Source organism: Pteropus vampyrus, unplaced genomic scaffold (genome assembly GCF_000151845.1).
Source record: "Pteropus vampyrus isolate Shadow unplaced genomic scaffold, Pvam_2.0 Scaffold50, whole genome shotgun sequence".
NCBI classification, from domain to species: Eukaryota; Metazoa; Chordata; class Mammalia; order Chiroptera; family Pteropodidae; genus Pteropus; species Pteropus vampyrus.
The window spans coordinates 3755851-3781222 of NW_011888831.1; the positions used below are offsets into that span (position 1 = coordinate 3755851).

At 38.1% G+C, this 25372-nt stretch overlaps 1 long non-coding RNA gene and 1 pseudogene across 1 annotated transcript in view; both read right to left on the reverse strand.

Moving 5' to 3' along the window:
- The window catches only part of LOC111739402, a 54208-nt gene that overhangs the window by 16584 nt on the left and 12252 nt on the right, over positions 1-25372 (reverse strand). The gene's annotated exons all lie outside the window — the stretch shown is intronic.
- On the reverse strand, positions 23917-24035 carry LOC111739479 (annotated as a pseudogene).

The following is a 25372-nucleotide window of genomic DNA, read 5'->3' on the forward strand; positions in this document are numbered from 1 at the left end:
GAGTAGGGAAAGGGGAAGGACGAGGGGAACTTTGAAAAATGAAGTCAAAGAACTAGCAGCGTCAATCAGCCTTCAACCTTCAACCATCCTCCTTTCACACATTTAGTGTGGAATCACAAAATCAAGATGGAAGCCCAAAGTCAAGCAGAACTACAACAATGAAAAATGCCAAGACCATTTTTCCTGAAACTCCCCAGTCTCTCAGTCTCATCAGATTACATTCTCATAAAAGATCCTTTCTCAAAGCGATTTTACTAGAAGGAGGTTGTGGACAGAGTGGCTAATGCTTACCGCTTTGGGTTTGGAGCCCAGTCTTTCCCATTCATTCTCAGTGTGATGCCACCCATCACAAGTTTCTGGAAGGCTGTGACTAGCATCACAACCAAAATGCCCTAAAGCACAGCAGAAGGATGAGGAGGAAAATGCAACAGTGGTATAAAGCACAGGGTGCTTGATAAATGTTGAATTAAAAAAAAAAAATGTTTAGAAGGAAGGATACATACCTTACAGTTGTCTGTGTTTACCTCTGGTCTGATCATTAAAATTTGGAGGGAGTGGGAACATTCATGATTTCATATATTTACTTCATATTGTTTGAACGTTTTACAATCAGCAGATAATATTACTAGTATTGTAAGTTTAAAAACTGAAAAAGAGAGCCATAGGTCTAAAATATTTCCATTTGATAATACTACCACCAATAATAATAACTCTTAGTGCATACTTGGTATGTGCTAAGCATTTTATACATATTTAACCTAATGTATAACTAACTCTGTGAGTTAAGTACAGATTAGGAAACTGCGACTCAGCTAAGTTGCATAATTTGTCCAAGGAGACAGATAAGAAATGTCAGAAAGAAAGTGACTCTGGGTCATTTGGCTTGAGTCTATTCACAATCGCTGTTATACCAAAATACTACTATCAGCTGGGGAAAGGGACAAATATTTCTGGAAATCTGAGAGTAAGGTCCAAAACAAGAAGTATAATTTCTTTAAAGCTCATATTTTACCCTTAAAATTCATCATAAGTTACTTTCTGTCTCATAATATATGTACATTTGTTTGAAAATAAAAGCATGCAAAATATTTCCCATCAGGGCGAATGAATGCTCCGGGGAGATGCCCCATGTCCATCCTGAATCTTCATGTGTTCTGGACACACCACTGTGTATATCCAGAGAACTGTTTGCCCCAGGTTGAGAAACAGAGACAAAATCAGTTCTCCATTGCTCTGTCATTCTCTGGTAGATCAACTAGGTCAGAATGTTTTTCTGAGATCCTGGAAGAGAGCAAACATCAGGTAACTCTGGTCTCTACCCCAGTTCCAGTTAAAGGGCTAAATTCTTCCTCTTAATTAAAGCATACTAAATGACCTGTCTGATGACAGCTGACAGATTGGCAGACCTGCTGGCCAGGGTATGACATTCCTCAGGCTGGCCCCAGCTGTCTCTGACTTGGTCAATTGCTCTTCACAGTCCACAGCCCACTTTCTAGGAATTCACACACAATGACTGTTGCAATGACGCAGTCCAATCCAACACACAGTTGTTAAAATGATTAGTAAGTGCAAAAGTTCATCCATGAAAAAAATGGAAATAGATAGTGGTAATGGTGGCATAACATTGTGAATGTAATTAAAACCACTGAACTGCATACTTAAAAATAGTTAAAATGGCAAATTTTATGTTACATATTTTACCGCAGCAATAAAAAAAAAAAATTATCCACAGATAAACAATACTTGGTCTGAGCCTCAACAATATTCCGAAATTAGGGAATGGTAACCATATGTCAGATGGATGGAACTACTAGCCAGGAGGAGAGCAATTCTAATCCTGTAACCTGCCACTGAAATCCCTTCAATGGCTCCCCATTACTCTTGAGATAAAGACCAGCCTTAACAATTTTATGAGGCCCTATGTGCTCATCTTCCTGATCTCATTTTGTGCCACTTCTCTCTTTGCATTTCTTGTCCCAGCTACCTCAGCCTTTCTTCTTTTCCACTCAACATGCCAAGCTCCTTTCCACTTCAGGGCCTTTGCATAGGCTTTTCCCTTTGCTTGAAAATCTTTTACATTCCATTCTATTTTTGGCTAACTCAATCCAAACATCATTTCTTCAGAGAAGCCCCCAGTATGGGCCAGGTTTTATGCTATATATGCTGATAAAACCACATATCTTCCTGTTGTAACTGAAAATCACAGGAAAACTCCAAATAACAGTGGCTTAAACAAAACTAAAGCTCATTTCTCTTTCACATTCAGAAGTCCTGGGCTCCATGGTGCCTGGAACCCAGGTTTCTTCTATCTTGTTGTTCTACTACACATGACTTTCATTCCTAAAGTCACCTCATGGTCCAAACAGCAGCTGGAGCACCAGCCATTACATCCACATTCCCACGAGCAAGAAGAAGAAAGAGGAAAAAAGGGCAAGCCTCCTCCCTTTAAAAACATTTCCAGAAAGTCGTACATAACATTTCTGTTTTCATACCATTGGCTAGAATTTAGCCATACAACCACATCTAGGTAACCGTTCTGTACACCTGGAAGTGGACATTTACTTACTTTACTCATAAAGAAGGGGAGAATGGACATTGGGAGACTACTAGAGTATCTGCTACAATGGCGTTTATCTTATTTTGTAATCATACATTCATTTAAGGTGATATTTAACTAAAGTCTTTCTCCCTCACTAAATTATAACCTCCATGAGAGACTGGCCTTGGCTTTTGCTTATCAATGTATCCCCCTGTGCCTAACATGGTACTTGGTGTACGATAGATATTCCATAAAGATTTGTGGACCAAACGTGGAAAATATGCTGTTTTAATCAGCTATGGTTGTTATAAAAAAATATCATAGGCTGGGTGGCCTATCAACAGAAACAAAAGAAGTGAAAGTGGAACTGGAACAGATATTTGTACAGCCATGTTTAGAGCAGCATTATTCACAATAGCCAAAAGTTAGAAATAACCCAAGTGTTTATTAAAATATGAATGGATAATCAAAATGTGTATATATGTACAAAGGGATATTATTCAGTCTCAAAAAAAAAAGAAATTCAGACACGGGCTACAACATGAATAAACCTTGAAAACATTATCCTAAGTAAAATAAGCCAGACACAAAATGATGAGCATCATATAATTCCACTTGTATGAGACACCCTAGAGTAGTCAAGTTCATAGAGACAGAAAGTAGAATGGTGGTTGCCAGGGGCTAGGAGAATAGGCAACGGGGAGTTAGTATTTAATGGGTATAGAGTTTCAGTTGGGGAAAATGGAAAAAGTTCTGGAGGTGGATGGTAGTGATGGTTATACAGCAATGAGAATGTCCTTAATTTCACTTAACCATCCACTTAAAAATGGTTAAAATGGTAAAATTTATGTATATTTAACATACACACAGACACAGACACAGACACAGACACAGACACAGACACAGACACACACACACACACACACACACACACACGTGCGCCCACGTGTGCATTTCTAGAGACTTCTGGGCTGGGCTTCTAGGAGGCAAAATGGAGAAGCAGAAAGAGAAGATTTGCCCAGGCACTCTGTCCTGTCTTCCTTGGGCAGTCTGCCTCCAACAGGATTAGGTGGGGAGAAGGGCCTGGATCATCTAGGGTAGACACTGTGAATTTGTCCTAGTTGCTGAATTATTTAGCAGAGAGCCCGCATGAGCACCAGGTCCCTGTACCTCTCCCGCCTCCAGCTGTGGTTGGCACACTGCTGGCTCCAGTGGGATGTGCAAGGCCAGGATAATTAATTGACAGAACCACACCCTGGGCTCATTCCTTCCTCTACACTCCCAGCTCTGTCCTCTGGCCTTAGAGTTCTTCCTGAAGGTGACTGTCATGCTGCTGCATCAGACTCAGAATTTGATTTTCTTGTGGAAGAGATCTCTGCGGTGTGGCTGCCCAAGGAAGATGAGATTACCAAAGCCGAAAGGATGTGTTGGTGGGAGTCCTTTTCCCGACCTCTTAGTCATGCAGACTGTTTGGGCAAGGTGTCCCGTTCTGGTCACCCTGCCCGACAAAAATGTGGCCCAACCAGGACTAGACCAGGAAACAGGGATCTACTTGACATCATCAGGAGAAGAGAAAGTCAAGGTAGTGCCACGCCTGTTTTCTGCTCATTGAAGGAAATTTTGAAAAAATCCATTAAAATGTTTATATTTAATAAAGTAATATAGGTAAAAAGTCAAATAGAAGAAAAAAACTTAAAGGAAAAACAGCAGCCCTCTGTTCCCCTACTCTCAACCCAAGCTTGGCTTCTCAGATGCAACACTTTTAACTCCTTTTTTAGCTGTTTCTTCTGTATTTACCCCCTATCTCTAATAACAAGCTTATAGAGGTATTTCTAAAATTTTCATTTGCAGATATTACCCATGGACTTCCTCTTATAAATGATTTAAGTCTTTCTTGATCTTTTCCCCTTCCTTCTCAATGTCTTTTTTCCCCCCTCTCTCTATAATACATACACGCTTTGGATTTTTTTTTTTAATTAAAATTATTGGGGTGACATTGTTCTCAATGTCTTTTAACACAAGTTTGGTTAAAGCCATGCTTCATGCCTTTAATACTATGGCTATGTAAATATCAATGAGCAAAGACTCAAGTACATTTCCCTTTTGTTTCCCTGGAATTAATTTCCTCTTTTTTTCCTGTTCTTAGATTTGTTGGAAACTGTGTCTTCCCACACCAGTCCAGGATTCTGTAAACCCCTCTCAATCCAATTTTCCACACAGTCACACTTGTCAGATAATCCCTCAATTCCATTTTTCTCTCGTGCATCCCTCTTGCAGTCCCTTCCCCCACCTGGACAGGTGGCTCTCTGGGCCTTTCTCTGCAAGGCTCCATTTCTGAAGCTTTCCTTTGCTGACCTCCTGGGAATTCCGAAGAGAACTGTTTTATAACTATCTTTATGAGGTTTTAAAATTTTATATGATTTCTTCTTGTTCATTGTAGAAAAAGTTTAAAGGCATGAGAAAGAAAATAAAGGTGACATATTATTCTACTCGAAAATTACTATTAATATTTTGGTATATATCTTTCTGATCTTTTTTATACATATCAATATACATCAAAGAGAAGAAAATACTACCTGGAAAACAGAACCCACAACTGCAGTATTTCTGCCCCTAGGAAAATAGCCTGATTTCTATCTGAAGAATGATTCTTCTGTGGGGTAAAACAGCTTGTTGGGCCCCATGAGTCGATGAATATTAAAAGAGAGATTTAAAGAGACAGGGAGAGAAAATGTTTTTGAGGAAACAAAAAGAGCAGTAAAACGCTCTACCAGTTGGAAGTGGTAGGAATTAAGGCATTGAAAAATTAAATTAAAAAAAAAATTAAGGCATTGAAAATCTAACAGAGATAAAGGGTCTAGAGTCACATTGTCCAATATGGTAGACATTAGCCACATGCGGCTATTTAAATTTAATAAAATACAAAATTCAGTTCCTAAGATGCACTAGCCACATTTCAAGTACTCAACAGACATTTGTTGCTAGTGGCTTCCATATTGGACAGCACAGGATAGAACATTGCTATCATCACAGAAAGCTGTGTTGAATTGCACTGGTCTTGAACAAAGATCAGGAACTTGCAATGCGTGGGCCAGATTTAGTTCATAGCAGTAAAGCAAGATGATTAAAAGGGTAGTCTCTAGAGCCAGATGTGTGAGTTCAAATCCTGCTCTGCCACTTATTATCCATATGACTTTAGACAACTTAATCTCTATGTCTCAGTTTCCTCATCTGTAAAGTGGAGATAATAGTAACTACCTTACAGGTTGTTATAAAGACCGAATAATTAATACCTGACATATAATAAGTACCTGACATATAATAAGTACTTATTACTTTGATTTGCCTGTTAGTTATTAACAAAAATTGAAATATAAATAAAAATATAGATTTGTTTTTTTTTCCTTTTGCAAGGCCCGGCAACCCTGGCTCACGGCATTCCCAATATGCTACAAATGACCTGAACAGAGTAGCATCTGCCCAGTTAAGATGAAGCATAAACTCTGCAGTTGCCTACATGTTCTTTTTGGGTGGATGTTGCATCAGCACCACTCAGGGCAGGAATCTTTTTCCAATTTGCACAAAGGCACAGTGTAAGCTGGTGGGCAGTCCTGGGGAAGGTGACAAACATGATCAAGCAGTACCTTAAGGAAGGTAATGGCAGGTTGTTATCTAGGGCAGGGGTCCCCAACCCAGTCTGGTACCAGTTTGTGGCCTCTTAGGAACTGGGCCGCACAGCAGGAGGTGAGTAGTGGGCGAGCTAGCGAGAGAAGCGTCATCTGTATTTGCAGCTGCTCCCCAGCACTAGCATCACCACCTCAGCTCCACCTCAGATCATCAGGCATTAGATTCTCACAGGAGCACCGGTGCCAAAAAGATTGGGAACCACTGATCTAGGGCGCTGATATTTAATGTTCAGTTTTAAGCTGTAACCTAAACTGTACAGTGTAATGATTCTCTACTTCAAATCTTCACTAAAGTCTGCTGTACACAGAATTTGAGGTTTGCAATACAGCATTTTTGGCGAAATGAAGGAATGAGGTGGTCCAGCAAAGAAAGAAATTAGTGATGAAAACAGTTAGACTGAAAATTTTGCAGTGACCAGGAGAACAATGAGCCCCTTGAAAAATCTTAGCAGCTTATTTGAGGGTAGGCACCAGAGTATGTGGAATAGAGGCTAGAGTCCTTCTATTTGAATAATCAGAAAAGCCTGGCAATCTCCTGAGTCAGACATCTGGGTTATAGACTCGTACACCTTGAGGAGAGGGAGCAGAGAATAATATTTGCAACTTTGTAATTTCCTTTTATCTCTTAGTGTATCATCATTTTTCCAAGTCATTGTTCTTTTACATCAGTGTTTCTCAAGGAGGGGAGAGGTCATATCAGAATCAAACTACCCACAGGCTTCTTCAAGCCACACAGGTGCATCAGTCAGGAATCAGATAAGGAAACAGAATCATCTCCAGTGTTTAAAAACAGAATGGATTCAACACAAAGATTAGGCTATGACCAAAGCCCTGAAAGGGTGGGAGAAGCAGCTCAACACTTGCTTTCACGAATTTTCCTAGAACACTTTCAGGGAGTCATTCCCTTAGCTACTCTCAAGAAGGTCGAGTAACAGGACATGCTGTTTTAGCTACAATCCAGGTACCAGAAAGCTGGGATTAGTAGGCTGCTGCCACCAGCCCAACCTGGACACTGGAATGTGGAATTCTGCCACTGCTGCCTCCATAATTTCCTCTCAACATCCTCAAACTTGGAGATGGGACACTGGCAATCTCATCTCAAAAATAATGCATGACATATACCTCACTTTCACTTTTCAAAACTCACAGAAGTGCATCTAAGTGGTAGGACTTAATCTGCACTCAGAATCTTAGCTGCATGCAATCTGGGAAGTGTAGCTTTATCTTTTCAGCCTCTGTAGCACAAGAAGACCACTGGAATCAAAGCTGATGGTCTACCAACCATCTCCTGCACAGAGATTCTAGTATGTCACCTCTAGGAAATCATTGCCTCTGTTATGGGCAGAGCTATTTTTTTTCCTCCCTGCTATCCACATCCCCTTTTGCTAATAATAATCCCCTGATTTTCCTTTGGAGAACCACTCTTCCACTTGTGATCCATGTGGTTGGGTGAGGCTGACCCCAGACCCCAGTCCCAGGTGAGGTACATGTCCCAGCTCTGGGCAACTATTGTACTCCATCTCCCATTCTTGCTCAGTATGTCATCCCTCAGAGAGTATGTGAAGGGATGTGATATCATCCCCGTGGAGACATGAGAAAGAGAAAGGACAGCCATTTATCTTGGGCTGTGGAGACATTTACCAACATAGAGGCTGGGGGCAGAATACTACCATTCAATGTCACTTTCTGCTCTAAGGTTTGGCAGTTGTCTGGCTTGGGTGATGCAGATAAGAAAATCAGTCATAGATATCCTTCAGAATTTTAAAATATATATGAAAAACAATCCTGATTTGAAATATTTTGCCCTTTCATTAAATGAAGCACTAGATCACAGTTTCAATATTTTATTTGGAAAATGTGGTCCCCATAACACCTTCACACTCAGCCTAACCTTTCCCCGCAACACACATATAGTCTAGCTCTACCTCTCACTTTCTCTTAAACCACTCTTCCTGGGTTGGGAGCTCTATTCCTCAGCACCAACATCCACAGCATCTCTCCAGGAACTGAATGAGAGAATCCTGAACTAAAATAAGGAGGAATAAGAGTCAGGTAATAGTTATCTGCTTAAGAAGTTTCTGGTGATTGTGTGTGCCTAGTGACACAAACCTGCTTCCTGTGGTGTTTGGTCCTGTTTGGCCGAGGGCCTGGGCCACCTGTAATGAAAACAGTTGTGAATGAGACCAGAGGCCTGGCTCCAAACCTGCACAGCCAAGTGACCCTGGGTAATCTCTCTGGGCCTCAGTTTCTCATTTGTGAAATAAGTGAGTTGGACAAACTCATGGATACAGAGAACAAACTGATGGTTGCCAGATGGGAGGGAGTTTGGGGGAATTGGGCAAAAAGGTAAAGGGATTGGGAAGTACAAATTGGCAGTTACAAACTAGTCACAAGAATGTAAAGTACATCAGAGGGAATATAGTCAATAATATTTTAATAGCTATGTACGGTGCCAGGTGTGTACTAGACTTATTGGGGGGATCACTTAGTAAGTTATATAAATGTCTAACCACTATGCTGTACACCTAAAACATAATACTAAATGTCAACTATAATTGAAAAATAAAAATAAATAAATAGAAATTAGAACTACAGACTAAACTGCCAAAAAATAAAATAAGTGGGTTGGACCCATTTATTTTCTAGTTCTTATGGTTTACAGTCATACATTGGGTCAATGATGATTTGGGGATAAGATGACTCAAGACATAAGACAATTTGTTTTAGAAATATCCCATCTGTGGAGAAGATAAACAGTATTATATTAAATTGTTCTGAGCTAGGAGTCAGGAAACCTGGGCTCTGGTACTTGCTGCATCATAAACCGAGCAGCAGTGGCTAGTCACTTGGCTTCTCTGTGTCAGAAAGGGAGAGGCTTGGAGCAAATGATTGTCTAATAATGGCCTTTTCAGCTCTGAGATCCTATATGAGCCTATGATCCATAATGTTTTGCTGGAGAAGTAGATCAGAAGGGTTAAGTGAAAGCCCTCATTGGGTTGCCTCCTGCATTCACAGTCTTCTCTGTCCTTTGTGTTCCTCTCACGCCCAATGTCCAGATTTAAGGGTAGGAGCTGGCACATCTGAGGCCCAAACTGGCTTAGATGAGCAGTAGGACCTTGAGTTCTGCTGAGTCCTCCCATGGCTGGAGTCCAAGGGTTGAAGACCAGATTTTCCCCGCAGCTTATCAGGGTATATTACTGGCCCAGCCCAGGTGACTACTTGGCAGTGTACTTTGTTTTAATCTATTAAGTGCCCCAGAAGTGCCACTTTGGCTGACACTCTCATCCATGCCAGGCCCCATGCTGCAGGGGACTTGTGACCTCCAGCTCTGGCTGCAGTGAAAGTCATTAAAAAGGCAACTATCCTTGGAGATTTTCTAGGCTGAGCCACTTTGGAGAGGTGTCACAAGGGGCAAGGCTCATTTTTGAAAATAATGTGGACTGAGGAAGCCTGGTGGGAGTAGAATAGGGGCTTGTGAGAGGAAACAGAGACTATGAGGGGTTGGGGAAACAAGATTGGGGAATTCTGGAGTTCCCACAAAAGAAGAGTCGGGATCGAGCAGAGAAGTGCAAAGGGGCATGGAGTCCAAGAAATCTAATTCAGTGCAGCTAGATCTTCATGTGAATAACAGAGTAAAATGTATAAAATAACACTCCAAGTAGCTTAATCACATATGTTACCTTTCAGTGTTTTTCCCCTGAATTTTTAAAAAGTAATGTAAGGTAAAAAGAAATATGGAAAATAACAACTAATAAAAGAGAAAGGAGCCATAATTCCACCACCTAGTGATAATCACTACTAATATGTTCGTATGTTTCCTTCTGGTCTTTTAGGCATACATACGCAATATAATTTTTAAAGGGATAATACTCTCTGTGCTTTTTTCTTAGCTGTTCTTTTCACTGGGCACTATATCATGGATATTTTTTCTTCCAGTCGATATTGATTCTTGTCATCATTTTTAATCACTGTATGATATTTGATCAGGTGAATGTACTATATTTTATTTAACAATCTTTTATCGCTAGATATTTAAATCACATCTATTTTTAATATGCTTCTTTGAACCTCTTGGCACATACATCCTTGCACATCTGTCTAATTATTTCCTTCAGATAAATTCCCAGAAGTGGAGGTGCTCGGTCAAAGTGTATTATACATATTGACATACTGACAAATTCCCCTGCAGAAAGATTGTACCAATTTGTTCTCTACCAACAGTGTCTGATGCTTGATCACCCTTGAGTTAACAGCTTTGGCACCTTGTATTAAGACTATGGCTGTACATCCCTTCTTTAACATCTAAATTATACAAATTTTATCCTCAGTAATTCTACTTCTGGGGAAATGTTTAAAGAAACTATCTAAATTACACACATATAAAGGGGATAGATTAGATAGATAGATAGATAGATAGATAATAGATAATAGATAGATAGATAGATAATAGATAGATAGATAATAGATAGATAGATAGATAGATAGATAGATAGATAGATAGATAGATAGATGATAGGTGATATATTGGGGAAAAGGGGTTGCCCGAGTAAGCCAATTGCTTTGGCAATCATCATTGTCCCTATGGATTGGAAAGGGCACTCTTAATTGTGTCAGAGATTTCTCCTCCAACTTTGCTCACTGAAAGAGGAGGGGTGGGTAATTACTCTTAGTTTCTTGGACAGTGCCACTGTTGCACATAGGGTGGGCCACATGCTTACACCACTCTCTCTCTACCCTCAGCCTCCTGAATCTCCCCTCCCCTTCCTTAATGACATCAGGCCTTGGCTCATACATCATTGTCAGCCCTACCTTGTCTATCAAAGGTCACTGGTGACATGTACCCAAGTATTTTTACAGCATTAGTTATGAGGCAGGATAATGAGATGATGTTCTTTCCCCTTATCAAAATCCCTTTAAAAGACCACTGTCCCACCTTTTGGGTTGTGAGACTAGAGGCCACCTACAGAAGTTGGTAGCATAGAACCAGAGAAGAAAGTCAACAAAATCTCAGTTTTTAAACTCACAGACTTTATGTTCAAGTGTAAGACTGAATGATGTAGAAAAAAACATGTCAAAACAATAGTCAAAAATAATTTCCCTCGCCTCCACTCTAGAAACGATAACATTTATTAGAGAGGGAAGACAGGCAGAAAGTTTAAAGAGGAAGAAAAACAGCAGGAACTGTGCACCTGGCCTTATCTGAAGTCCAATAAACCCCTTTTATTGGGGATTGAAAAGACCTTGATTCCTAGGCAACGCTTAGGCAAGGCAGCAAGCATCATAGGCAAATCTCTTACCATTATTGTGCAGATTCTATGTAGTCGAAATGGCAGCTTGGCATGTCTAGGCTTGAAATCAGAAACAGATTCTCCCAGCTTCTGAGGGGGAAGGCTGGTGGAAGGAGGGGGGATCTCCTGGCTGAGTTAGAAGGATGCCGTATGGACAGATGAGGATAACATCAGCAGATTGTTAGGGAAGGGACCCTTCTGGACTGCCACTCACACACCACCACTGCGGCCTTTCTAGGAGCCAGACAGAGATGACTCGCCTATTATACTGGAACAGGAGGCCACCATGAAACAAAACAGAGAAGGATCAAGAAGTGGTTGTCCCCTCTCCATTTACTACTCCTTGGTGACATTTGCAAACCTCCCTTAGCAATAGAGAGGTGAAGAGCTGGGAAGAGCAGAAAGATTCAGATTATAATTGAGTTTACCTGGAAGTGATTATGTTTTTTGCTTCTAGAAAGCTGGGGCTTAAAAAAGAAATTTAGTCCATAGAAAAATAAAGGAAGTTATATATTTTTCCAAACCCGAATTCGTGCAATTGTGAAATTTTAACCTTCTTTTACAATAGTGAAAAAATTGGTAAAACTGGAACATCCAACAAGAACACTTGCAGTATTATGTAATCACTTAATGTTTACAAATACTATACAAAAACAAAAATATTTATGATATAATGTTAAGTGAAGAAGCAGAATACAAAAAATGTATGTCTTTTTTATTACAATGATGTTTAAAATAAAAACCTTAAAAATACAGTTGAAATAAAGTTTGGGAAATAAACACACAAAAATATTAAGTGACTATTTTTGGGTAAGAAAGCTGTGGGCAATTTTTATCTTCTTCCTACTTTTTCTTCATTCTCCTCCATGAGCACATTTGTCTGTATAATGAAATTTACATATTTAAATATATATGTGTATATATTATTTTAGGCGTGGCTTGATCCATGGCTTAGAGCTTTGAAGAGGTTGGAGAAAAGAAGGAAGAAGGTAAAAAGGAATTTTCCAGGCTCTTTTGAACTCTGTCCTGCTGAGTGACTGAGTGGGTCATCAGTTGTCTCCTTCTTCCTCCCTGGTAAGTAAATATTGGGTGATGTCATGGACAGAATGAGCCAAGAAATGATGGGCCATGATGAATGGGTGACTCTAGAGGTTCATGTGAAATACAGGAAAATTAATGTAGTTTAACTTTTATGTCAGTGAGTCTCAAACTGTGATTCTCAGATAGGCAATATCAGCAATGCTTATTAGAAATGCAACTTCCCTGGCCCCACCCAGACTTACTGAATCACAACTCTTAGAGTGGGGCTCAGCAAGATATATTCTAGCAAGCCCTCCAGGAGATTCTGATGCCTGCTAAAGTTTGAGAACCATTTTCTTTTTCTAAGTTTATTTTATTTTTTAAAATTAAGTTTTTCTAAAATAAATTTTTGATTTTGAATAGTTTTAGATTTATAGAAAAATTGCAAGATAGTACAGTGAGTTACATATAATCCCCCTACACCCAATTTTCCCTGTTATTCACATCTTACATTAATATGGTACATTTGGAGAACCACTCTTCTAATGAATAATCACTGAAGAGCTTGCTTTAGTCACTAGGGTAGGTTATCAGTCCTGAGGCCAGAAGGAGCTAAGGGAGATGCTTATCAAAACCATCACCTCTGTTCACATTTGAATAAGACTTTAAGATGGATTATTTCATTTTATCCTCAGCAGAAGCCTTTGAAATACACCGATGAATTTATCTCCACCATACAGGTGAAAAAAACTGAAGACTAGAAAGATTAAATGATTTGTCCAAGAACACACAATTAATAATAACTGATAATTATTGAACTTTTCAAATGAGCCAAGTCTTATCGTATCAATAATATGTCAACAACAAATATATATTATCTTATTTAAACCTCACAAAAATCTTGTAAGATAAATACCACTAATATATCTTCATTTTATACACAAGGAAACTGAAGAACAGAAAGACAAATTTACTCTTGGACATACAGCTTTAAATAAAGAAACTGTGATTCAAACCTAGGAAGTCTGACTATAGGGCAGGTATACATCACCATCAAGCTATTGAGTAAATATGATGACTTTGAAATGTATCAGCTTGCCTAGGCTAAAATACATAACCCAAAACTCCCTTTTCAGTATGTTTCCAGTTAGTATGGGCCACGACACAGTTTTTGTGGGAGATTTGGAGGACAGAAATGAAGCAGAAGCTATTCTGTAGCTGACATATGTTGCAGCTTATCTGCTGCCTCACCTTATTGACATGAGGAAACAGCCATGTGTGTAAATTGCTTCACCTTCCCCCAAATCTTCCTTCAGCTTCTCTGACTCCTGGGCCAGGTGTGGGTGTTTAGCTATGTGCAAAGAGCCTTTGGCTTTTGCAGAACACCCACACCATCAACATTAGAGGCAACAAGAACTGACATGGGCTTTGGTCAGTCTTCATGGGCTCCAGTGCATGCCTCTGAGTTCCAGCTTATTCTTGCCTCCCTCTACTTTACACCCATTTTCCATTCACAACTGTCTGCTCTGTGGACTTCAAGCTCCAGAGTCAGATGTGAAGACAACAGCTTTCCAGAAACAGTTTAACCAGCTCTCACAATTATGTAAGATAAATTCCCTATAATAAATATATACAGGCAGTCTTTACCTTGCATTGTAATGCAGGAAGCATGGCAAGCTGAAACCATGCAAAGCAATCTTAATAATCAATGAGAAAAAAATTAATAAGCATGATTCTTCTGTGACCTTTACATATTTTGGTCAAAACATTAAAAACTCTCTATTGTCAATTAGTTATAAGTATACAGAAAAAGTACATAGTTACAAGAACACAGAAAAAGTTATGAGTACATAAAAAAAGTAAATCTAATATTTATTTAGTACACTGTTACTTAAAACATAAAAAACATTGAAAATTAAAATGTTTTATTTCTTTGTAAAAAACTTATTAACAGTGCTTGCTTTCTCATAGTACAACTTTGACAAGAGCAAGCATCTTTTCTATGGCTTTGTGAACGGTCATACTCCTTTCCAAGTTTGGATCACCTTCTAACATTTTATTCTTCGAGTTTTTAATGACATGAAATACATCTGAGAGCCCTTTTTATGTAAAGCTTGTTTTGTTTTTTAACCAGCATTATTTTCTCTGGAACATCTTCATCCTTTTTACTTTAATCCTTGGAATCTGGGTGCAGATTTCACAGCAGCATCCTTATTTGCATTGGCAGTCTCACAAGTTCAGCTTAACATTGATCAGTTCACGTTGATCTCTGAAAAGATTAAACTATCTATTGCTAGTGGTAAAGGTTTTTCTTCAGTCTCCTTGTAATTACCGTTTTCTTTCAATGTGGCTAGTAACTTCCCATGCTTTGGCCTGAATCCTAGCCACACTGATAAAAAAAAAAAAAAAAGTTATGTTCATCAATCTAAAGTACAAATAAATGCTCCGTTTAACTGCAAGTCGCTTTCTGTTTCTAATTTAAACTAAAATATGAAGTGATTTTGCCTTTTTTTTTATATATATATATTTGCCAAATTTTTTCAATGATTCATAGTACAGCATCATGTAAGTTGAGGGGGACCAAAGTTTTGTATGCCAAAATATACATTTTGGGATACTGATTTTAAGCTGGTTATTAAAACACAAAAGACTTGATAAGAACTTTTGACTCTCTCCCCTTAACTGCCTAAAGGAATTCAGATAGAAAAACCTGCTAAAGAAAGGGAGCATTGCTTAAGGATCATAACATAAACCTAATGTGACAGACTTCCCTAGGTATCCCATTGTTTTGAGTGGCCCAGAAAGAATTTGTTTATCACATGTTTGCTCTTTCTCATCTACTTGTAAATTGCCTGCCTTCCCTTTGAAATCATAGACTTCTGCCTTCCTCTCCTTTGTCCAGAATAGCATATAAGCCTCAACTGCCAATGCCTCTTTAGGTCTCATATTCTTATGGTACCCCCCGATCACCACCCCATGTACATCCATAATACATTTTGGACAGTTTCTCCTGTTAATCTGTCTCATGTTAATTTGATTATTAGCCCAGTCATAAGGACTTAGAAAGATGGAAGGAAAATTATTTTTTGTGCCCCTACAGGGTCTGGGTCTCTTCCTATTTTTGCTTGTTGTCACCATCTTCAAATCTTCTATTCACATCCAGTTTAACTTTTAACTGTTTCACTTTTCATTTCTTTGCTTCGGTTTCATCTTTGTTGGCCAAATTTCTTTTTTTATTTTCCATTTTTGTACAATGTCACATGGGTTTATCGCTGGGAGATAAGGAAGAAACACAACTACATACTTTGCTATCTGTGAGTGAATTGAATAACAGATACACAATAACCAATTACCAAAAGACTTTGAAAGAAGTGACATGATTAGTCACTGATAATGATGTGCATCTATTATTCACATGGTGATTTGTGGACTAAATTGCTAGTAATGAAGTTTTAATTTAGGCAATTACTCACAGGTAGTATACTGTGGTAACAAATTAGAACTGTTGGGGTACTGGTATTATTTAATCAAACCATGATAACTGAAATTCGTGAATATTGGAACTGTGCAGAGTGAGGACTGGCTATATGTTTGTGCATGTGTATGTGTGTAATCTTAGCTACAATCTCATAAAATAAGTGCACTGTTCCTTCATAACAGTCTCTGCAAAACCTCAAGGTAGAGTAGGAATTACCTAGAAGAGATTTGTGGGCATAGCTTTTGTCTAAAATAGGAAAACACCAAAAAAAAAAAAAAAAGATTAATAAGAAACCCACAAAAATTTTTAAATAACTATATTGACAGGACCATTGCCAGCTTGGTTTCAAAGGGACTAAGACCATACAAAATGAAAAGAGGCCTGTGCACACACACAACCCAACCCCCCAACTTCTGCTAGCAGTAAAAAAGCTGAGAAAACTATTCAGCTGAAAATACACCTACCTTTCACGGAGCAGTGGATGGACTCAAGAGTCATGAAGAATTACATCCTGGCCTTAAGTCTTAATCAAGGAATTACCAATTTATGTGCAGCTGGATTTCAGAATTTCTATGGACCATTGACTCCTATATGCCTCCTATTTTCTTCCTTTTTGAATGGGAAAGTCTATAGCAGTTATCCTATGCCATTGTATGTTGAGTATGTAGAAGACAGATAAGTTGTCGCTTTACTTCACAGGTTTTCCCATTGAGAGGTATTGTACTTGAGAAACTAGATCCAAGGAGATTTATCTTCACCTGGATCTGATTTAGATCATGGCATTCTAGACTTTGAGCTGATATTATAACAAGTGGAACTTTTGGGGATAACAGAATGGTGGATTATCTTGCATGTTTGAGAAATATAAATAATTTGTGACTAAGGGCAGATGGGAGTGGTTTTTAGGTATATCCACAAAATTTTGCCTACTTTCAAAAGGTGAAGGCTAATTTTTCTTACATTTAGTGACTTAGTGACTTCCTTCTAATTAATACATATTGTGGAAGTAACAATATGTGATTTCTGAGAGTAGATCATAAAAGACATAACCATCTTTTTCTTTCTCTCTTGGATTATTCACTCTGGGGGAAGCCAGCTGCCATGTTGTGAGGATACTCAGCAGCCCTATAGAAAGGTCTATTTAGCAAGGAACTGAGACCTCCTGCCAACAGCCATATGAGTGAGATATCATGAAAGTGAATTCTACAGTCACGGTCTAGCTTTAGGTGACTGTAGCAATGGTTGACATCTTGACTGCAACCTCATGAGAAACATGAGCCAAACCACTTAGCTAAGCTTCTCCCAAATTCCTGACCCACAGAAACTGTGTGACACAATGTTTATTGTTGTTAAAAGAAAAAGATTCTCACTGGATAAAAAAAGAAGCGCATGCTTCTTACAATAAGTACACCTTAAATAAAAGAATGCAGAAAGAATGGAAGTAATGCAAAAAGGTACACCATGCATTCAACAACAACAACAAAGAAAGCCACACAACCTAATTAAAAAATAGGCAAAGAACTTGAATAGACATTTTTCCAAATAAAACATATGAATCGCCAATAAAATCATGAAAATATGCTCAACATCATAATCTTTAGAGATACGCAAATCAAAACCACAATGACATATCACCTTACACCCCTTAGGTGGCTACTATAAAAAAAAAAAAGAACAGAAAATAACAAATGTTGGCAAGGATGTGGAAAAACTGAAACATTTCTGCATTGTTTTGGGGAATGTAAAGTGGTGGAAAACCATATGGTAGGTAGATCCCTCAAAAAATTAAAAACAGAATTACCATATAGCCCAATAATTTCATTCCCGAGTACATAATCCAAAGAACTGAAAGCAGGGTCTCAAAGCGATATTTGGACACCTATGTTCATACCAGTATTAATTACAATAGCCAAAAGGTGGAAGCTGAAGTGTTCATCAACAGATGAACAGATAAGCAAAATGGGTGATATATATATAAAGGAATATTATTCAGCCTTAAAAGGGAAGAAAATTCTGACACATGAATGAATCTGGAAGATTTTATGCTAGGTGAAACAAATCAGTCACAAAAGAACAAATATTGTGTGATTCCTCTTATATGAGAGACCAAGAGTAGTCAAATTCATAGAGGTAGAAAGTAGAATGGTGGTTGTCAGGGGCTAGGAAGAGGAAGAAGTGGAGTTTAATGGATATAGAGTTTCAGATTACAAGTTGAAAAGAGTTTTGGAGATTGATTGCACAATGATGTGAATGTAGTCAATGCCACTGAACTGTACACTTAAAAATTATCAATATGGTAAATTTTATGTTATTTTTATCACAATTAAAAAGAAAAAAGAAAAATTTTAAAGGAGAAAATCAAATAAAAGTGGCAAATAGACCATTAAAAATAAAAATGGAAAAATGCTTTTGTTATCTATTTGCTAATTAGACCACATGGTTAATTTGAATGTTTAAAAAAGAAACTGAAGTTGTACACTGATCTTTAAAAGGGAGGGGGATACACCATGCAAATGCTAATAATAACAACAATAGAAAAATTGGTGTAGCTATCTTAATATCAGATGAAGTATACTAAAGATAAATGAGGACATTTGGTAGATAAATAAAACATTCAACTATTTGGACAAGAAAACAATTCTAAATGTCTATGCTCTTAATAACATAGTCTCCAAATAGAGCAAACAAAAATTAATTTTCAACTAAAAGTGAAAATAGACAACTCTACATTCATAATGGGAGGTCTTAATACACCTCTTTTCATAACTAAAGAACAAACAAAAAAGTCAGTATAGATATAAAAGATTTCAATGACTAACAAACTTGATTTATTTAACATTATACTCAACAACTGCAAAATACGAATTAGTATATATTAGGCAGATGAAACATTTACCAAAATTGAGTAAAGTGACAATATTCATTTTAAATAAATGTTATTTTAAATGAATTTTAAAGTATTTAAATATATTGAGTATTTTCACTGACCATGATGGAATTAAAGAAGGTTAACTAAAAAATCTCTGTATGCCTGAAAATTTTAAAATACATTCTATATAATCTATAAGTCAAACAGGAACTCTCAATGGAAAAAAGAAAATGTTTTTAATTAAATGATAATATAAATATGACATTCCAAAGCTTGTGAGATGTAACTGTGCTAAAGGAAAGTTTAGTTTTAAATGCATAAATCAGAAAGGAAGAAAGGCTAAGAATCAGTGTTCAAAGAAGCCATGTCAAAAAATTTTTTAAATGACAGATTAAACCTAAAGAAAATGGAAGAATAAGATAAGAGCAGAACTTAATGAAGTAGAAAGCAAACACACAATAGAGAACATTAATAAAGATAAATATTGGTATTTTGAAGAGACTAATTGCTAAATCCTTGGCACAACTGATCAAGAAAAAGAGAAAAAGTTTAAATAACCATTATTAGGAATTAAAAAAGGAATATCACTATATCATCTACATGTATTTTTAAATGATATTACAAACAACTTTATTCCAATAACTTTTACATTTTGTTGAAATGAGCAAATATGAGAAAACTAAAATTTCCCAAAATGCACGCAAAGAGAAATGGAAAATCTGAATGGTTCTATACTTATGAATGAAATTAAATCAACACTTAAAAACATTCTACAAGTAATTCTTGGCCCAGATATCTTTATCATTAAATTCTACCAAAATATTTAAGAAAGAAACAATGCTAATTTTATGCTAACTTCATCTCTGGGCCTCAGTTTCCTCATCTGTAAAAGGCAGGTGTTGAACCAGCCGAGCTGTGTCTGCCCTTGATCTCTCTCTTTTAGCCCCTTCTGGCAGGCCCTGGTCTTAGGGAAAAGTTGAAGACCTTTGGCTTTCATGGGAAGATTTCAGAATTTTGTGGTTTTGTACCTATTGACCATCACTGGATGATTGGGAATTACCTGTTCTCTATGCTTTATAATTTGCTATGGATGTTGCCATCTGAGCTAAGATGGGTTCTCTTCCAGTGGTCCCATAATCCCCACAACTGTCCTTTACTCCCTGAGGAGCACAGGAAGCTTAAAATTGTCTTACAAGATGAACCCCAGGATTAAGGGCACAAAGGGTCATGAGTGTAATATTAATTTCACAAACTCAACTATCCAGAACCTGAAGATTTACTCTTTTAAGCATTAAAACTTTATTTTCACTATCTTGCTTGGAAATCATGCTAAGTATATTATATCTAGTACGTCTTCGTAAATATAGGTTAACAAGCATACATTCTTTAGTTTTTTTCTTTAGCATACAAGGTCATAGTGATGAATATCAGTTATTGTAATATCAGAGAAGCAATCAGGAAAATTAAAGTACATATACTTATTTTTTCCTACGCCGACTAAATTTTCCAATTTTCTATGATTTTTAAATTTTTGTCTGCTTTAAAAAAAAATCTCTCCTCTCTACATTTCAGGCTGTTTACAGTCCACCTTAGGTATTGTAAATGTGCTTTCTTAGAAGCAGCAGATCCCTCTTTCTAATGTGCCGCTTCTATTTTTCTGTGAGTTAAGAAAAGAGATTATCGGTATATTAATAGTGTGGGTAAAGTAGGAGTAAATAAAGTCCACTGAAGATAAAATAGTTTTTAAGTTGAGATATTAAGCTATGCACACATTCTCTCCCCCTTCATTCAAGCAGATAATAGGTTTTGTGCTATTAGTCTCAGGGAGAATTTGTGGCTCCTGTTGAAGAAAGAAGGGTTGAGAGAGATGAATTTCCTCTGACCAGGGTTTTTTATGAACTGGGCCCTTAAACTTGGATGGGAAAAATTTACATCTTTATTTTCATTAACCTGTATCTGAAATGTGGCATTTCCTTCAATTATGAATGTAGGCAACAAACTACTGTTATATTAACAGTACTTATGCTTTTGTCATCAACAGAAATCAGCTATTTTCATATCCTATTATGGTTGTTGCAATATGTTGAAATATTGTTTACAATTATCACTACTTCAAAAGTATGAAGTTATTAGATCAATCACTAGATCTTGGTATTCAAGTTTTTAAAAAAGCCTTACATTACTATAGCATAAGTCCTTTAAAAATATTTTGATAATTATACATCAATATTTCCCCTAGTCTGGTGGAAGGAAAAAAGGAAAGAGCAGAGAAGGCTGTGAGACAGAGAGGGAACACCGAGTCCTCGGGGAAGAGTGCTGCTGCTCACTGCGTCTAGGGACATAGTCCCATGTCACCGAGTTGGGAGTGGAAACAGTTGACAGAGCCACTGTGTCCTGCAGGGACAAATACCTGAGGGTTTGATACCCACCCCCCAAAAAAGCTCTCCCCAAATTGTGAATAATGCATGGGAACGAGGAATCCCTAAAAAAGCTAAGTTCTATTTCTCATACAACTGAGTTTGGGAGCTAAAGTTTGTGGCAGCTACAAAGGCTCTTCTAGGCATAGCTTCAAGTACAGGATTTCCGTTCATTGTAAACATAAACAGCATGAAAAAAGTTAAATACCTGTATTCAGGTTGTAAGATCTAGCATAGACTTGCTGTGTATATTGTAATGTTAAATGAAAAATAAAAATAAAAACTCCCCTTTGTATTATAGTTATGCAGTCTCATATATGACAGTTGAATAATTTTTTTAAAAACCCTCTGATTGGACCTTTGATGAAATTCCTGAAGAGTGGCAATGTTTCTGATTGGGGCTGACGTATAGTCTGTGTGTGTGCCAGAGCTGGGAGAGGTCATGTGTAGTTACGTCCTGTTCATTTGCTGTCTCACCAGTCAGGGGACCAAACTGGGACCCCAGACATTTTTGCACTGAGTCCAGTCACCACTGCTTCCATTAGAGCCTACACTGGCAGCCTCAAGGACAAATTCAGCTGTCTCACCTTCTCCCATTTCTCCATTCCAAAGATAAATTCTCAACTCATGGTCTGAAAGACAGACCAGGCCAAAAGCTTCTTCCTCTTCCTTTTTACCTTGTCTATAAATTCTCTTTCCAAAATAAAAGACCCCTTTGGGGTGAGAAGGAAGACTAGTTTTGCCCCCGCTCAACTCTTACAGAGAGCTTGCTTCCCCTCCTCAGGCTTCTCTTACTCTGCAGGGAGAGGGGGTAGGGTCTAAAGGAGAGGTAAGGGTAGGGTCCAACTTTTTTGTTATTCTTTGAACCCTAACCTATTCCTTCTACAGCTGGGCCTAGTGTGGGAAGGAGAGTCTCAGGTCTTAGCTTGTCAGATTGTGCAATGGACCAGCTGACAGGTGAGGCAGGCTCCTCTTACCCCCCAGATAGTATGAGCAGTTCAATGGCAACAGCTTCTTGGTCTTAGATGGAGATGGGGGAGGGCTAAGCCAGTGCCTCTAGGTCCTTTTTTATTTATTTTTTTTAAATGCTAGTTTATTTATTTATTTTTTCATACTATATATACATATTTTTTTAAACATTTTATTTTTTTATTATCCACCCCCCCCGCCCCCCCGCCCTGGTCATAGGTCCTTCCTCCTCACCTCTATGCGTTAGCCAGCAACAGGGAGGCAAGGTGATAGACAGGAGACCTGGGTTCTAGTCCAATATCTGCCAGTAAAGCACTTCTGGCCCATCCAAGTCTCCTCTCCACTGTAGCCTTAATTTTTCCATCTTTAAGACAAGTGAGTGAAACTAAATGAACTTTTCCATCTTTTAATGGTCCCTGCACATTATCAACATCCCAAAAGATAACAGTCTTTACTCACAGGCCAAGCAACAGGCTCCATGGGGATAAGGGGCCTAATCCAAGGCACACAGTCAGGCAGAGGGAAGAGAGGATTGGAATGCACCTATTTAGAATCCTAGTCCATTCAACTGCATTGTTTAAGGCTAAACCTCACCCCAGGAGCTCTGCCTCTCTTCTAAAAGTTGGGTAGTCTTTGAATTAGGAAACATGCAGAGGGAGAACATTCAAAGCCCGGGAAAGCCCAAGACCTGCTGCTGAGCTAACAGGCAGCAAGGAAAGGAGCCACAGAAGTTCATCACCAGGCAAAAGGAAGCCTAGAGGCCCAGTCAGAACTGTGAGACTGGCAGATAGAAAAGAGTGGGTGATAGGGATGCATTAGGATAAGAAAAAGTAGCTATTAGGATGGCTTGCTTGTTCAGAAAAAACGTACCAAGTATAGTCCTATTGTTGACAGAGAAAAATGCCATATTAGTTAAACATGCAATCAGCTTAGCTGCGAATAGAGGCCATCATTTAGTGACAAGTACAGTCTATGAGAAACAGTCTGGGAAGGGGCAGAACAGGGGCTTGCCCCAATCTCTGAATGGTCAAAGGGAGGTGGATTTTATAAGCTTCCACTGGCCTCTTCAGGCCTGACATCTTGCTTCCTAGTACATCATGACTGTTGGAGGAGAGATGGGGTTCAGAAGATAAATAAAATTGAGAGACCACAGTAGTGGCCAGGAGATTTCATCTTTCTCTTACTTTTTAAATTTTGAAATATTTAATAGCCAAAGAAACATATGTGATATATGTGTACTACTGGTGCTCAAAGATTTCATCCCCTGTTTTATCCAGAGGTAACTGCAATTCTGAATTTGTCCTACAATCTTTTACTTTTCTTTATATTTTCCTACGCATAATATTTTTCCCCAAATAATAAATTGTTTAGTTATGCTTATTTTTAAATTTAACAAGAATATATTTATTCTATGAATTTTTTTCACTCATGTTTCTAAACTTCATCCATGCTGATGTGCATATAGTTCATTCATTTGTACTATGTATAGTACAAATTCATTGTGTGAATATATCACAATTAATTTATCCATTCTTTTTTTTTTTTTTAGGCAAAGCAATTCTTGGTTGACCGCACAGATGGCAAAGACTTTGTCAACTTACAATTCCTTATTTATTTATTTATTTATTTATTTATTTATTTATTTATTTACACCTACAGCACCTGGTCTTCCTAGGTGGTCTCCCATCCAAGTACTAACCAGGCCCGACCCTGGTTAGCTTCCGAGATAAAATGGGATTGGGCTTGTTCAGGGTAGCATGGCCACAGACAATTTATCCATTCTTTTGTCCACAGGCATTTGAATTCTTTCCAGTTTTTTGCTGTTTTAATGTCTATGTTTCTTGGAGCCCAAGTGTAAAAGTTTCTCTGAGGTACATACCCTGGAGTGGAATTATTGGGTCAAATTGTTTTTGTGAGTGGTTGGACCAATTTATGTTCCATTCATCAGAGTTCCTGTTACGTCACATTCTCACCAAGATTTGGTATTATTCTTCCACTTTCTAGCAGGATCCCTAATTGTGGGTGTCTCTGCTGGTGACCTTGGAGATGGGAGTAGCCAGAGCCTGTGGCTTTACTAATGTCACATTGAACATCCTGAGCCATTTCTATGTACCATATATTCATAACTAATTAACACTGAGTACAAGGGAGGAGAGGAAATGAGTTTAGGTATAGACTAGGAGACGTGGGGTCTTTCTATGTTACTATCAGAATCCCTGGATCCTTTTAGAGAATGAAAGCAGATTGGTTACTTCTGCCCTAACCTAAGGCATACTGAAGCCTGATCCCCTAGGGTGACTGAAGATGCTTAATTAATTTTCTTCCCTATTAGCCCCCTACTCCCTTTTCTCAGGTGAACACTCTACCTCCCTCCACTTTTTCTTCCACTAAGTTAATATTTCTCCAAATGTGGCCCACCACCCATCAATGTGAGAATCAGATGGAATGCCTGTTAAAAATGCAGATTCTCAGACCCCCTCCTCAGACAGAATCCGACTCTCTGGAGTGCAGCTCAGGAATCGCCTGTTTAACAAGTTCCCCAGGTGATCAGTGTGCACACTGAGGTTTGAGAGCTGCTGCTCTAAGCACTGCCATCAGAGAGGTCAAATCAAGTTCATCTCCAGGCGGATTCAGACACTCTCCCAACAGCTCCTCCATAAGAAACAGGTTGAATTCCATTTTCTCGTGACTCCTCCCCTACTTCCACTGTCCCCCAGGACAGCAGGGATAAGGAGACTACTTAAATTGTAGCATCTATGTGTAGATGTGCACCTTAGCATTGCTTAAAGTAAAGAGAAACTGAAAAACGTCTGCCTGCCAGTAGAGTTCTCGTCAAATACGTAATGGTACATCTTTCCAATGGAATGCTACGCAACTATTAAAAGTGACTCTGTCTTTATTATAGTCTCCACTTTCATTGAATCTTTTAAAAAGTATGTTAAATTTTACAGTTTCACTGTTTGAGTTTTCTATGTAAGTAGGCATTATCTTTATAATCAGAAAAATACAGTACAATAAAACACAAAATACAGAAACACTCAGAAACTTTGCTGGATGTTTATAAAGAAGCTGGTTTCGATAATTCACTAAATCCTGATAATAAAAA